The following is a 14,463-nucleotide window of genomic DNA, read 5'->3' as shown; positions in this document are numbered from 1 at the left end:
CAATATCTTCCGTTTTGTCCAAGCGGGATCCGAAGTATCTGCCTTATTGGGTAGAATGCCTTCCGCTGTGGGTTATCAACCCACCCTTAGTACCGAAATGGGTTCTTTACAAGAAAGAATTACTTCTACCAAGGAGGGATCCATAACTTCTATTCAAGCAGTTTATGTACCCGCGGATGATTTGACCGACCCTGCCCCTGCCACAACATTTGCGCATTTAGATGCTACTACCGTACTATCAAGAGGATTAGCTGCCAAAGGTATCTATCCAGCGGTAGATCCTTTAGACTCAACGTCAACTATGCTCCAACCTCGAATCGTTGGAAAGGAACATTATGAAACTGCGCAAAGGGTTAAGCAAACCTTACAACGTTACAAAGAACTTCAGGACATTATAGCTATCCTGGGGTTGGACGAAGTGTCCGAAGAGGATCGCTTAACCGTAGCAAGAGCGCGAAAAATTGAGCGTTTCTTATCACAACCCTTTTTCGTAGCGGAAGTATTTACTGGTTCCCCGGGGAAATATGTTGGCCTAGCAGAAACAATTAGAGGATTTCAATTGATCCTTTCCGGAGAATTAGACGGTCTTCCTGAACAGGCCTTTTATTTGGTAGGTAACATCGATGAAGCTACTGCGAAGGCTACGAACTTAGAAATGGAGAGCAAATTGAATAAATGACCTTAAATCTTTGCGTACTCACCCATAATCGAATTGTTTGGGATTCAGAAGTGAAAGAAATCATTTTATCTACTAATAGCGGACAAATTGGCGTATTACCAAATCACGCGCCTATTGCCACAGTTGTAGATATAGGTATTTTGAGAATACGCCTTAACGACCAATGGTTAACGATGGCTCTGATGGGTGGTTTTGCTAGAATAGTCAATAATGAAATCACTATTTTTGGAAAGGATGCGGAAAAGGGTAGTGACATTGATCCACAAGAAGCTCAGCAAGCTCTTGAAATAGCGGAAGCTAACTTGAGGAAAGCTGAAGGCAAGAGGCAAACAATTGAGGCAAATCTAGCTCTCAGATGGGCTAGGACACGAGTAAAGGCTATCAACGCGATTTCGTAACTAGTTGGTTAATCGAAAGAATTTCCGTATAAACAGAACTTTCGTTTCTACATCCCATTTTTATTCTGCTGATTAAATAGAATCAAATACAATCAAAAGTGAAATAGTGAAATTTGATCTAACGAAAAATTTGAAAATTGAAAACGGAAATAGAATAGGATGAAAAAGATAGAAAATCAATAAAAGAAGGTGGGTAGAAAAACTTATTAGACACCGGGATCAATGGTATCTAATAAGTTCTACCTACTATTGGATTTGAACCAATGACTCCCGCCGTATGAAAGCAATACTCTAACCACTGAGTTAAGTAGGTCATTTATTATCATAAGGAATCATAAAGAGAAAGAAAAGGGACCTATCACATCGATGGATTATAAATCCGATATTACTTCTAAGCAATACCAATCAAACCGACCAAAAAGGTATGATTATGATGTTGGATCATGTAATATTCATCTTGACAAGAAATTATCTAAATAATATGATAAAATATGTATCACAAACACAAGGGCTATAGCTCAGTTAGGTAGAGCACCTCGTTTACACGCGCGCCAATGTTTTTCAGGGGAGTCTATCATGCAATCAAAAAAAATTGATCCTTTTGAGAAATCGATGTCTTACTCCATTACTTTGAAGGAACAAAACAAGAGAACAATAGCCTGACAAATGGTTTGGTTCGATTCGGGTGCCGTTTAGGCAGGAGCAGGATCCGAATCGAACCTATCATTGATTTGAGATATTGATAGGGCGAATACCCAGTCTATTCAATGCTAGGCATAATGAGTATAAGGACCTCAAAAATTCTCTTTTCGTCCTATGAATCTTAAGGTGTATGAAGTTTCATCTTTGATTTTTTAATCAGGATGATAGAGACTTCATTTAACTTAGGTTGATCTAGGCCAGAAGCAGACCTACGTCAAGATAAACTTTCCCTTCTTTGAAACACTTTGGTAGTGCTCCTGTATCAGTAATGAATCAGAGCACATGGAACCATCTTCCTTTTTTTTCTAAGAGAAAAAATATATATATGGTAGACTAACTGATATTTCTATCAGTTAATGAAAGAGCCCAATGCAAAAAAATGCATGTTGGGTCTTTGAAATAGGTCGAATCATTTTGATAATAATCAGTTCGATCTGTTTTACCGAGAAGGTCTACGGTTCGAGTCCGTATAGCCCTATATTTTATATTTTTATTTTATATTTTATTAATTTTTATATTTTATTAATTTTTATATTTTATTAATTTTTATATTTTATTAATTTAAAATATTTATTAAATTAATAAAAAAATATTTATTAAATTAATAAAAATGAAATGAAAATAATATTCTTAAAACTAAAGCAAACTAAAACAATAAAGAATATCCAAATACAAATAAAAAAAGTTGTATAGTTTTTTTCCTAATTATTGTATTCTTTGTTGATTGGAACTGGTCGCTTCCAGTTGCTTGGTTAAAATCATTCCCATAAGCTCGCTCACAGGGAGATCGCTCAGAAACTGAAAACAAAAGCGCATTTCAACAGAATCTCATAAATATATATAATATATATTAAATATATATATATAGATAATATATATATAGATAATATCTATAAAAAGATATAATATCTATAAAATATAGATAGAAAATAAAAAATGTATTCTATATATAACTATATATAAATTTATTCTATATTCTATATATAACTATATAATATACTATATAATATATATATAAATTTATTCTATATTCTATATATATTCTATATATATAATAGATAATAAGATAATAGAAAAGAGAAAAGGTTTTTTTTTTTTTTTTTTATTTCTAATACATATTAGATATTAGTTATATATTAGAATTCCTTTTATTTAGAAAAATACGAAATGAAGTGAAAACAAAAAAGTTTTACTTGTTTTGGATTTGTATAGTATTCTACTATACTATATAGTAATAGTATAAATATCTATGTAATAGTATAAATGTAATAGTATAAATATCTATTTATACTATTACTATACAAATTAGTACTATATCGAATACAAATTAGTACTATATCGAAATTAAATCGAAATAAGTGAAATGTAAATAGGATTAATTCCAATCAATAAATCTTAAAACGCAACAGCAAACAAACGAAACTAGACGATTCGATCAAACTGAATTGTTGGTTTGACTAAACAAACAGTTGTGGATGACTTGACAATGAATTCCAGGTCGAATCGACTAATCCGGTCTATTTTTCACATTCATAGGAGTTCGTCTATGTTTCTGCTTTACGAATATGATATTTTCTGGGCATTTCTAATAATATCAAGTGCTATTCCTATTTTGGCATTTCTAATTTCTGGAGTTTTAGCCCCGATTAGAAAGGGTCCAGAAAAACTTTCTAGTTATGAATCGGGTATAGAACCAATGGGCGATGCTTGGTTACAATTTCGAATCCGTTATTATATGTTTGCTCTAGTTTTTGTTGTTTTTGATGTTGAAACGGTTTTTCTTTATCCATGGGCAATGAGTTTCGATGTATTGGGGGTACCCGTATTCATAGAAGCTTTAATTTTCGTGCTTATCCTAATTGTTGGTTCAGTTTATGCATGGCGAAAAGGAGCATTGGAATGGTCTTAGTTCCTGAATATTCAGATAATAAAAAGAAAGAAAAAAGTAAAAATAATAATAACATTGAGTATGAATTCCATTGAATTTCCCTTACTTGATCGAACAACCCAAAACTCAGTTATTTCAACTACATTAAATGATCTTTCAAATTGGTCAAGACTCTCCAGTTTATGGCCGCTTCTTTATGGTACCAGTTGTTGCTTCATTGAATTTGCTTCATTAATAGGCTCACGATTCGACTTTGATCGTTATGGGCTGGTCCCAAGATCGAGTCCTAGACAAGCGGACCTAATTTTAACAGCTGGAACAGTAACAATGAAAATGGCTCCCTCTTTAGTGAGATTATATGAACAAATGCCCGAACCTAAATATGTTATTGCTATGGGCGCGTGTACAATTACAGGAGGGATGTTCAGTACTGATTCTTATAGTACTGTTCGGGGAGTCGATAAGCTAATTCCTGTGGATGTCTATTTGCCGGGCTGTCCCCCTAAACCCGAGGCAGTTATAGATGCTATAACAAAACTTCGTAAGAAAATATCTCGCGAAATCTATGAAGATCGAATTAGATCTCAACAGGGGGATCGGTGTTTTACTACCAATCACAAGTTTTGTCTTGTACGCAGTACTCATACTGGAAATTATAATCAAGGATTACTCTATCAACCACCATCTACTTCAGAGATTCCTCCTGAAACATTTTTCAACTACAAAAGTTCAATATCTTCCCACGAATTAGTGAATTAGGTAGGATTCAGAAACAGAATAACAAACAACGAATTAATCTTCATAAATTCGATTTCATCGTAAATGTGAAATACTTATCTTATACAAATTACAAATAAAAAAGAAAAGTGCGGGAGAGATAAAAAAGATGCAGGGCCGTTTGTCTGTTTGGCTAGTCAAACACGGGCTAGTTCATAGATCTTTGGGCTTCGATTACCAAGGAATAGAGACTTTACAAATAAAGCCCGAGGATTGGCATTCCATTGCTGTTATTTTATATGTATATGGTTACAATTATCTACGTTCCCAATGTGCTTATGATGTAGCACCAGGCGGACTGTTAGCCAGTGTGTATCATCTTACGAGAATAGAGTATGGTGTAGATCAACCGGAAGAAGTATGTATAAAAGTATTTGCTCCAAGGAGTAACCCTAGAATTCCGTCTGTTTTCTGGGTTTGGAAAAGTGCGGATTTTCAAGAACGAGAATCTTATGACATGTTGGGAATCTCTTATGAGAATCATCCACGACTGAAACGTATCTTAATGCCCGAAAGTTGGATAGGGTGGCCTTTACGTAAGGATTACATTGCCCCCAATTTTTATGAAATACAAGACGCTCATTGAATGATAAGAAACTAATTACAACTTCAAATATTCAAGGAATATTTGTACATTCTCTTCTAGCTCAAACGGAGGAATTGAGGTTTCATTCGTATTCTTATGGATAGGCTAATAAATAAAAAGAAATAAAAGACAATACATCATTGAAATTCTCGATTTTTGAAGATACCTTTTTATTTTATTTCGGACGAGCCGAGACAATAGGATGAACAACAAGGGTTCTATACCGTGAACTTTGTATCGCGCACATCACTTAGATGAACTCTAGAGAGTCACATAGAAAGGAATGAAGAAATGGAATATGAAAGAGAATACAAATAAATAAATGAAAGGGAATCGGATTCTATTTGTACTGTAGCTGAGATGAGTCTTGGTTATTTCTATCCTTGAACTCCTCTAGACCAGACTTTTGGTTGGGCCTTTCAACCAACTATTTTAATCTTTTTTTTTAATTAAATATGTATGAAGTATTAACATTCTTTTTGAATGTGAGGAGCCACAGCGTGAACAAATAAAAAAGAAGAGGAAAGATAATGAAATTTTTTTCTTTTACTACATTATTTATTTTTTTTACTACATTATAATTATAATAGACTCTTTGCTCATCTAAAAAATAGAAACAAAAAAAAAAAAAAAAATAAATAAAGAGAGGGTTTACTTCCAGATAGCTAGCTAGATAAGTATGTATTATGTCGATCTATATCAATTAATTTGTAGAGTAGATACTCATACAAATTAATCATACGCCAGAGAACCAGATTTGAACTGGTGACACGAGGATTTTCAGTCCTCTGCTCTACCAACTGAGCTATCCCGACCATTACCGACGCATTATCCTCATAATACTAGATGACTTGGGTCTATGTCACTTAAAAATGAAAACAAAAAAAAAAACGAAAAAGTATTAAATTAAAAGGGGAATTTCTTGGATCTTTAAAAGGAAGACTTTGTAAATTTCAGTATGAGTAATGATATGGATTATGAATCATTCAAATAGGTATTCCTTGCTCAAGGGTGTTGATTTGTACGTATATCATATATATATCACAATATATCATATCACAAGACTTGTGATAAGAGAACAAAATTCTGCTAGGATACGCTTGTAAAATGGAAAAGAATAGGATGAATGAGAAACATAAGGAACTTTGAACCACTAACAAAAAGGGTAGGATAAAATAAATAGATAGCAAACGGGCTTTTTGGGGTTGGGGATAGAGGGACTTGAACCCTCACGATTTTTAAAGTCGACGGATTTTCCTCTTACTATAAATTTCATTGTTGTCGGTATTGATATTGACATGTAGAACGGGACTCTATCTTTATTCTCGTCCGATTAATCAGTTTTTCAAAAGATTTATCAGACTATGGAGTGAATGATTTGATTAATGAATATTCTATTCGATTCTTTCTTCAACTTGGAATCGATTCACAACAATTCTTTTTATTTTTCATATAAATTGATTTTGCATATAAATAAAAAAAATACGGGTTCGAGTCGTCTTTTTTGGTTTTTCATTAGTATACCTATTTATTTTATATTTTATATAGGTATATCTTGCATCCTTTCTGGAGTTTCGATATAAGGATTCCTTTACCAACAGTCAACCCCATTTGTTAGAATAGCTTCCATTGAGTCTCTGCACCTATCCCTTTTTTATTATTCTCGCTTGTTGAACCTTTGTTTATTTTCGTAAAATAATAGGATTTGGCTCAGGATTGCCCATTTTTCATTCCGGGGTTTCTCTGAATTTGAAAGTTATCACTTAGTAGGTTTCCATACCAAGGCTCAATCCAATCCAATTAAGTCCGTAGCGTCTACCAATTTCGCCATATCCCCTTTGTGTCTTGAGATTAGGATCTCATTAGGATGCACTTCCTTCCCCCTTTCTCCTTCCCTTCCTTTCCCCTTTCTTTCATTTATTTATTTTCTTTCTTTTTATGCGAAAACCGTTGAATTTAGTATTGAATTTAGTAGATATAGATACTGATTCTTATATCGAAGGGTCTTTACCTATTTTATTTCTTGTTTGTTTATCTTCTTTCGTCTCTATCGGAGACCCGTATTTATTTGGTCCAATCAGAAAATATTTTATCATTTCTGTATTCGCAATTCAATATAGATGGATATTCCATAACATATATATGCCCCCCTTACTCTCAGTTTTCTCAGGCAATTTACTCGAACGGTCGATTTTTTTTTTTTTTTTCGTCTTAGCTTCCGCCTTTATGAATGAAAACAAAAGAAAGGAGTCTCTCATCTCTCATTATGATCTGGATTTCATTTCTATGGGTTGCATCTTTTCTTTTTTCTTTAATTTTATTTTTATTCTTATTCTTTTATTAGACTATCCTATATAACCATAATAAGATAACTAAAAAAATAAAAATAAAAATGAAAATTGAATTTATTCATTATTAAAATTTATTCATTTTAAAATTTATTCATTATTAATTATTTATTTTCTAGTATAATAGCATAATAGCTAGAACTAATTATTCCATTCATTTCTATTTCGACTTCGAAGATAATTCGAATTAGTTAGTCTAAAAAACAAAGTTTCATTCTAATTATTTAGACTTATAACGTATCATTTATATAATGATAATATATATATAAATTATATATAAATATAAATTATATATAAATGCATAAAAATATTTTCACTATAATTATCTAATTATTAGACTCTATTTATAATTCTAAACTAAATATAAATAAATTAAATATATATTAAATCTATATTAAATATAAATAAATATTAAATATAAATAAATTAAATCTATATTAAATCTATCTATCTATATTAAAATTAAATCTATCTATTAAATTAAATCTATATCTATATCTATATAAAAAAAAAAAATTATATATAATTTAAATGTAAAATATACTAAAAATATACTAAAAAATACTAAAAATATAAAATAAAAAATATAGTAATATTATACTTAGTATACTAATATTATACTAATATATATATAATACTAAATTATATATATAATACTAAATAGAATATAATACTAAATAGAATAGAATACTAAATAGAATAGACTAATAGAATAAAGATAACATATAATAAAATAAATATAAAATAAAAATATATAATATAGAGATAAATAATAAATAATTATAAAAATTATAAATATATTTATAATTTATTTTTATAATTTTTATAATTATAATAAAATTAGAATTAAATTATAATAATATTATTATAATTTAATATTATTAAATATAATGTTATTAAATATTAATATGATTAAATTAAAATATGATTAAATTAAAATATCATTTTTAATATGATTAAAATATAATCAAATAGAATGATTAAAATATAATCAAATAGAATTATATTATTCTATTCTTAATTATTATATTCTATCAATATTAGATTGAATATTAGATTGAATCTACCATTATTATATATTATTATATATTATTATATATCATTATATTAAATATGATTATATTAAATATGGCATAAATTATGTATGGCATAAATATGGCATTTAAAATTTAAAATTCTAGTTTTTCTAAATTCTAGTCTATAATTCATATTAATAATTCATAGTAATTATGAATAACTAATAGATAGTTAATAGATAAGATCGTAATAGTTTGCTGAATTCCTATGGATACAAAATTTCTATTATTTGAGCCCGCTTAGCTCAGAGGTTAGAGCATCGCATTTGTAATGCGATGGTCATCGGTTCGATTCCGATAGCCGGCTTTCTCTATTTGTTTGCTTTTTTACTTTTTTACATGATTGATAATGTTTTTTTGAAATCAAAGAACATTGAAAAAGCTTTTTCCCCTTTTCTTTCCAAAGGTCAACGATCCGTTTATTATGTCGTAGAAACTTTCAATTAGGAATAAAATTGGAGGAGTTAGATCTTTGCAGAATAAATCAAGAAAAAAAAAAAGGAAACTTTTTTTGGTTTAATTTTTAGATTTTAATTTTTATATTTTATATTTAATATATATTTTATATTTAATATATTTATATATTATATATATTTTATTTTAATTTCTATTTTTTGTATACATTATATACAATATACATTATATACAATACAAAAAAGTATGGATATTGATCCAATTCATCTCATTAATATTTGTAGTACAATCCTTCAGTCGATTTCGCTTCATTTAGTTCAGTTTTAATTTAGGTTTATGAAATTTCAATAAAATTCAAATTAATAAGGAGTCTTTATGTCGCGTTACCGAGGGCCTCGTTTCAAAAAAATACGCCGTCTGGGGGCTTTACCGGGACTAACTAGTAAAAGTCCTAGAGCCGGAAGCGATCTTAGAAACCGATCGCGCTCCGGTAAAAAATCTCAATATCGTATTCGTTTAGAAGAAAAACAAAAATTGCGTTTTCATTATGGCCTTACAGAACGACAATTACTTAAATACGTTCGTATTGCCAGAAAAGCAAAAGGGTCAACAGGTCAGGTTTTACTACAATTACTTGAAATGCGTTTGGATAACATCCTTTTTCGATTAGGTATGGCTTCAACTATTCCTCAAGCCCGCCAATTAGTTAACCATAGACATATTTTAGTTAATGGTCGTACAGTAGATATACCAAGTTATCGCTGCAAACCCCGAGATATTATTTCAGCGAGGGATGAACAAAAATCTAGAACTCTGATTCAAAATTATCTTGATTCATCCACCCATGAGGAATTACCAAAGCATTTGACCCTTCACACATTACAATATAAAGGATTAGTCAATCAAATAATAGATAGGAAATGGGTCGGTTTGAAAATAAATGAATTGCTTGTCGTAGAATATTATTCTCGTCAGACTTAAACCTAACTAAAATAACAAAACAAGGGTTCTGCTCCCTTTTCACCTGAGTTAAGGTTAAGTAAAGGAAGACAGGGTAAGGGATTTGATTCGGAAATTTTATTTTTCTCCTATTCATGTATGATAGATCCGTAGGTAGATTTTCATCCCCTGTACGCTATTTTACGTATTCCGTATTAAAAAGAAATTGGGAATAGAGAATCTATATCAAAGAAGGGTCTAACTCTTTAGTATCTGTTCTTATTTGATTTGATACATTGTAGTCAGTTACATTGGCGAATTAGGTGAAGGTGCGGAAAGAGAGGGATTCGAACCCTCGGTAAACAAAAGTCTACATAGCAGTTCCAATGCTACGCCTTGAACCACTCGGCCATCTCTCCTACATAATTATTATGGCCGATAACCCGAGCGAATAGCGAGTTATTCATATTAGATTGTTCGAGAGGTACGAACAATATCAATTCTAACTAGAAAACTAGCTATAAAAATAGAAAACTTTTCATCACTTTTTTCAGCACTTTTTCTTTAGCCTCCCGACTCGAAGAAATTTTTTTGTGAGGGGGCTGTTAAAAATAAATAATATAATACGATAAACATATACCATATATATCTATTCATGTTTGCGAAAAAGGCACTCCCATCTTTTTTCTGATATTTCTACCGGACTGGATTAAATCAATGAATTGAAACGAATCAAATCAATCGATTGGTTTTTTTTTTTTAGACTATGCTTAATGGATATTTTTAGTTCATAATTCTCTTTAGACTCTAATTCCCCATTTCTATAAGAATTCTAAAATTCTTTTCCAGTTTTAGATCTCTCAACAACAACCTCTTACTCTGTAAATCTATTACAAATTCATAAATCCTCTAAGGGATTTTTATATTTGATTATATGTTGTATACCTGCTATGCACAAAACACAAAAAAGGGCAGTTATTTTATTTTCATCATAGAACGATTATTCGATTATTTTTCCTCTTTTTATCATAATTTAATCAAAACTTCTCTAATTTTGCTAATCTATCCTAATCCGTAGGATAAATTTTTTGATTCTTCAACTTCGATGAAATCGTAATAATTCTTTTTTCTTTTTATATTTTATTCTTATACTAATAAATTCTTATACTAATAAATTTGGATGAAATAAAATAGGATTCAAATATTTCTTTTTTTTTTTTTTTCTTGATTCCTGCCAAAAAAATTGAAGTAAAGTAGAGGGCTATATCTTTTTTTTTTTTTTTTTTATGGAATGGGTCTGCTTTTATGTTATTTCGTACTGTACGCTTCCTTTGTTTGTGAGATCCTTTTTTTTTTCTCACGAAGGGGTAATGAAAAGAGTTATAGAATGGATTGCTACCTATGCCTAGATCGCGGATAAATGGAAATTTTATTGATAAGACCTTTTCAATCGTAGCCAATATCTTATTACGAATAATTCCGACAACTTCAGGAGAAAAAGAGGCATTTACTTATTACAGAGATGGTGCGATTTGATTATTATTATATAATTATAATTATTTTATATATTTTAATTATTTTATATATATTTTTTTTTTTATTTTTATTTTACCGCTCTTAGTCTTAGGAAAAAGACACATGATTCGGAATAGAAAAAAAAAAAAAAAGACTATTGAAAAAAAAAAAGAAATCTACGCTTGTTGAAGGTGAAGTTTATAAATAAAGCAATTCCTTCTGTCGTGTATCCCCGATTAATGCAACCTCAGATGCTTCAATTGTTGATTCGAGTATTGAGCGAAAGGTTACACCTATGGGTCTGTATTGTGGGTCAACCCTACTACACTAGTACCAATAGGCGGCATAGAGGAAGAAGCACTACATCTAGGAATCAACAACACGAAAACTTTGTTATTGTTATAAAGGATTCCCTTTCCTTATCGGGATCGGAACTAAGAGAAATGGTTGGGACAACAAACATCCATCTTGTTCGTACTTTGGATACCCATATAACCATCGAAGATTGTTGAAGTGACTAATTCCTGGAAATTAAGGAGCGTTGAGAACAAAGAAATTGTTGGAGTTTACTTTATTTATCTAGTACGAACACGCTTGATGGTAAGAAAAGATCTTTTGCAAGAGGGTTGGCTAGAGATTTCTTGTAAAAACATTAGCCCCGCTCAGTTCATAATGACAATATTTCGACCTTTTTTTTAATTCCATGGATTATTCTCATTATGCACATAAAGGAGGAGCCGTATGAGGTGAAAATCTCACGTACGGTTTTGGAACGGAGAATTCGTTGAATCGAATGACGACCGTAACGGATGTCGGCTCAATCCGAAGGAAATTATGCGGAAGCCTTACAGAATTATTATGAAGCTATGCGACTAGAAATTGATCCCTATGATCGAAGTTATATACTCTATAACATAGGCCTTATCCACACAAGTAACGGAGAACATACAAAAGCTTTAGAATATTATTTTCGAGCACTAGAACGAAACCCGTTCTTACCACAAGCTTTTAATAATATGGCTGTGATCTGTCATTACGTGCGACTATCTCCACTATAGAAATAAAAAAAAAAAGGAAAGAAAGAGCAAATACGCTAGTAAATAAATACGCTAGTAAATAAAATAGGCTTTCTACATATTGCATCGTCCAAAAAACGATTTTTATCAGCTGTAACAAAAAAAGAAAAAAAAAAAAGAAACTTCATAGAAGTCAAAATATGAAGAAATATATATGCCTAGATACTTTATTCTATGGATAAAGGATCTAATTGATAGAGGAAGCACCGTAAAGATCAATTAGCGAGGTTTTGGGCCGATACAATAAAAATAAATAAGAACTGCTTATTTATGTCATGATATGAGATAAAAATTAGGAATCAACTTATGTAATAGAGCCGATCCCCTAAGTTATTGAGCAGCGGTGTAGCATCAGATCCCAAAGACAGTAAGTCTTTTTTATGAGGAAGAAGTCTTTTTCAAGGATTCTATATAAATTTATATATGATATGAAACCGAGATAGTTACCTTTCAGAAAAATCTAACGGACGATAATCCCGAAACGCCTATGCTTTATTTTTCTGAAGGTGGGAGAAAAGATAAAACTCATTATTAATTTAATCCAAATTAAAGTTTGAAACTCATGTAATTAACCTCTTTTGGTTAACCCGAGACAAATCGATAGGATCTATGAGAAATCTCATTCAATTGGATATATGGTAGGGTAAAAAAATGGGACACCAAAAGAATTGACTGCCGAGCCGTATGAGGTAGGAAACTCTCAAGTACGGTTCTAAGGGAAGGAATTGACCCGCCTATTCCGACCGGGGAGAACAGGCCATTCGACAGGGGGATTCTGAAATAGCGGAGGCTTGGTTCGATCAAGCCGCTGAGTATTGGAAACAGGCTATAGCGCTTACTCCTGGTAATTATATTGAAGCGCAGAATTGGTTAAAGATCACGAGGCGTTTCGAATAAGAACAAGAGCTCTCTGTTTATTTATTATTTTCGGATTAGAAATTCTAATTAGAAATTAGAAAATTCTATTACTATTAAATTCTATTCTTATTCTATTAAATCCATTTAATTAAATTACCTTACCATTAAAATTATTAAATTAGATTTTTTATTCATATTCAATTTGAATCTTTAAATATTAAAAAATATTAATTTAATTGGAATTGTTAATTGTGTAATTGTTTGTTTTTGTTGGACCCATCGGTCAGATCATTTCTCTCTCTCTGGGAAAAACCAATCAAAGAATTTCATTATATCCTTTCTAAAATCGTTCTATTTCGTCTGATATTTCGTAAGGATAAGTAATACACGGATATAGCAAAATAAAAAATATTTTCTTTTCTGCTTCTATTAAAACGAATAAAAACCCCTCGAATGACTCAATATCAATACTGGAGTATCCCTTAGTAATGAATGCTCACGCGAGTTGGGATAGAGTAATATTCCTTGTTCTATCTATGTAAGACAAAAAAAACTCCATCTAGGAACTTCTAATTAAGATAGGAATACAATACACAGGTTGCACAAAAAAATTGTTTTTGCACCAATGTAAGTAAAGTCCGGAAAAGGTTTTATAAGATTAAAAAAGGTCCGTTGAGCGCCTCATGGATATGTCATAATAGATCCGAACACTTGCCCCGGATCGACTTCCAGATCATAATTGCTCTAGTGAATAACTAAAGAAAAAATGGATAGATAAAAAATAGATAGATGAGAGATAGAAGAGAAAGAAACTAATTATAAGCGTCTCTCATAGGTTCACTAATTACTTGACTGTTGGCGGGTCTCTTTGTATGTGTTGTCCGGAAAGAGGAGGACTCAATGATTATTCGTTCGCCGGAACCAGAAGTCAAAATTTTGGTAGATAGGGATCCCGTAAAAACTTCTTTCGAGGAATGGGCTAGGCCGGGTCATTTCTCAAGAACAATAGCTAAGGGACCCGATACTACCACTTGGATCTGGAACCTACATGCCGATGCTCACGATTTCGATAGCCATACCAGTGATTTGGAGGAGATATCTCGAAAAATATTTAGTGCCCATTTCGGCCAACTCTCCATCATCTTTCTTTGGCTGAGCGGCATGTATTTCCACGGTGCTCGTTTTTCCAATTATGAAGCATGGCTCA

At 31.2% G+C, this 14,463-nt stretch overlaps 2 non-coding genes across 2 annotated transcripts; one reads left to right on the top strand and one right to left on the bottom strand.

The window, feature by feature from the left end:
• The first annotated feature begins 8,688 nt into the window (after window positions 1-8,688).
• Window positions 8,689-8,761, top strand: TRNAT-UGU (transfer RNA threonine (anticodon UGU)). Its single transcript has one exon. It is a non-coding gene; the product is annotated as a tRNA-Thr (tRNA).
• Window positions 8,762-10,139: 1,378 nt separating this feature from the next.
• TRNAS-GGA (transfer RNA serine (anticodon GGA)) lies at window positions 10,140-10,226 on the bottom strand. The gene has a single exon. It is a non-coding gene; the product is annotated as a tRNA-Ser (tRNA).
• Between the last annotated feature and the right edge of the window lie 4,237 nt (window positions 10,227-14,463).

Source organism: Durio zibethinus, unplaced genomic scaffold (assembly GCF_047325235.1).
Source record: "Durio zibethinus cultivar Kanyao isolate XHJ-2024 unplaced genomic scaffold, ASM4732523v1 HiC_scaffold_2, whole genome shotgun sequence".
In the NCBI taxonomy this organism is placed as follows: Eukaryota; Viridiplantae; Streptophyta; class Magnoliopsida; order Malvales; family Malvaceae; genus Durio; species Durio zibethinus.
Note: the sequence above shows the minus strand (reverse complement) of the source record. Positions and strands in the feature narration are given on the sequence as shown.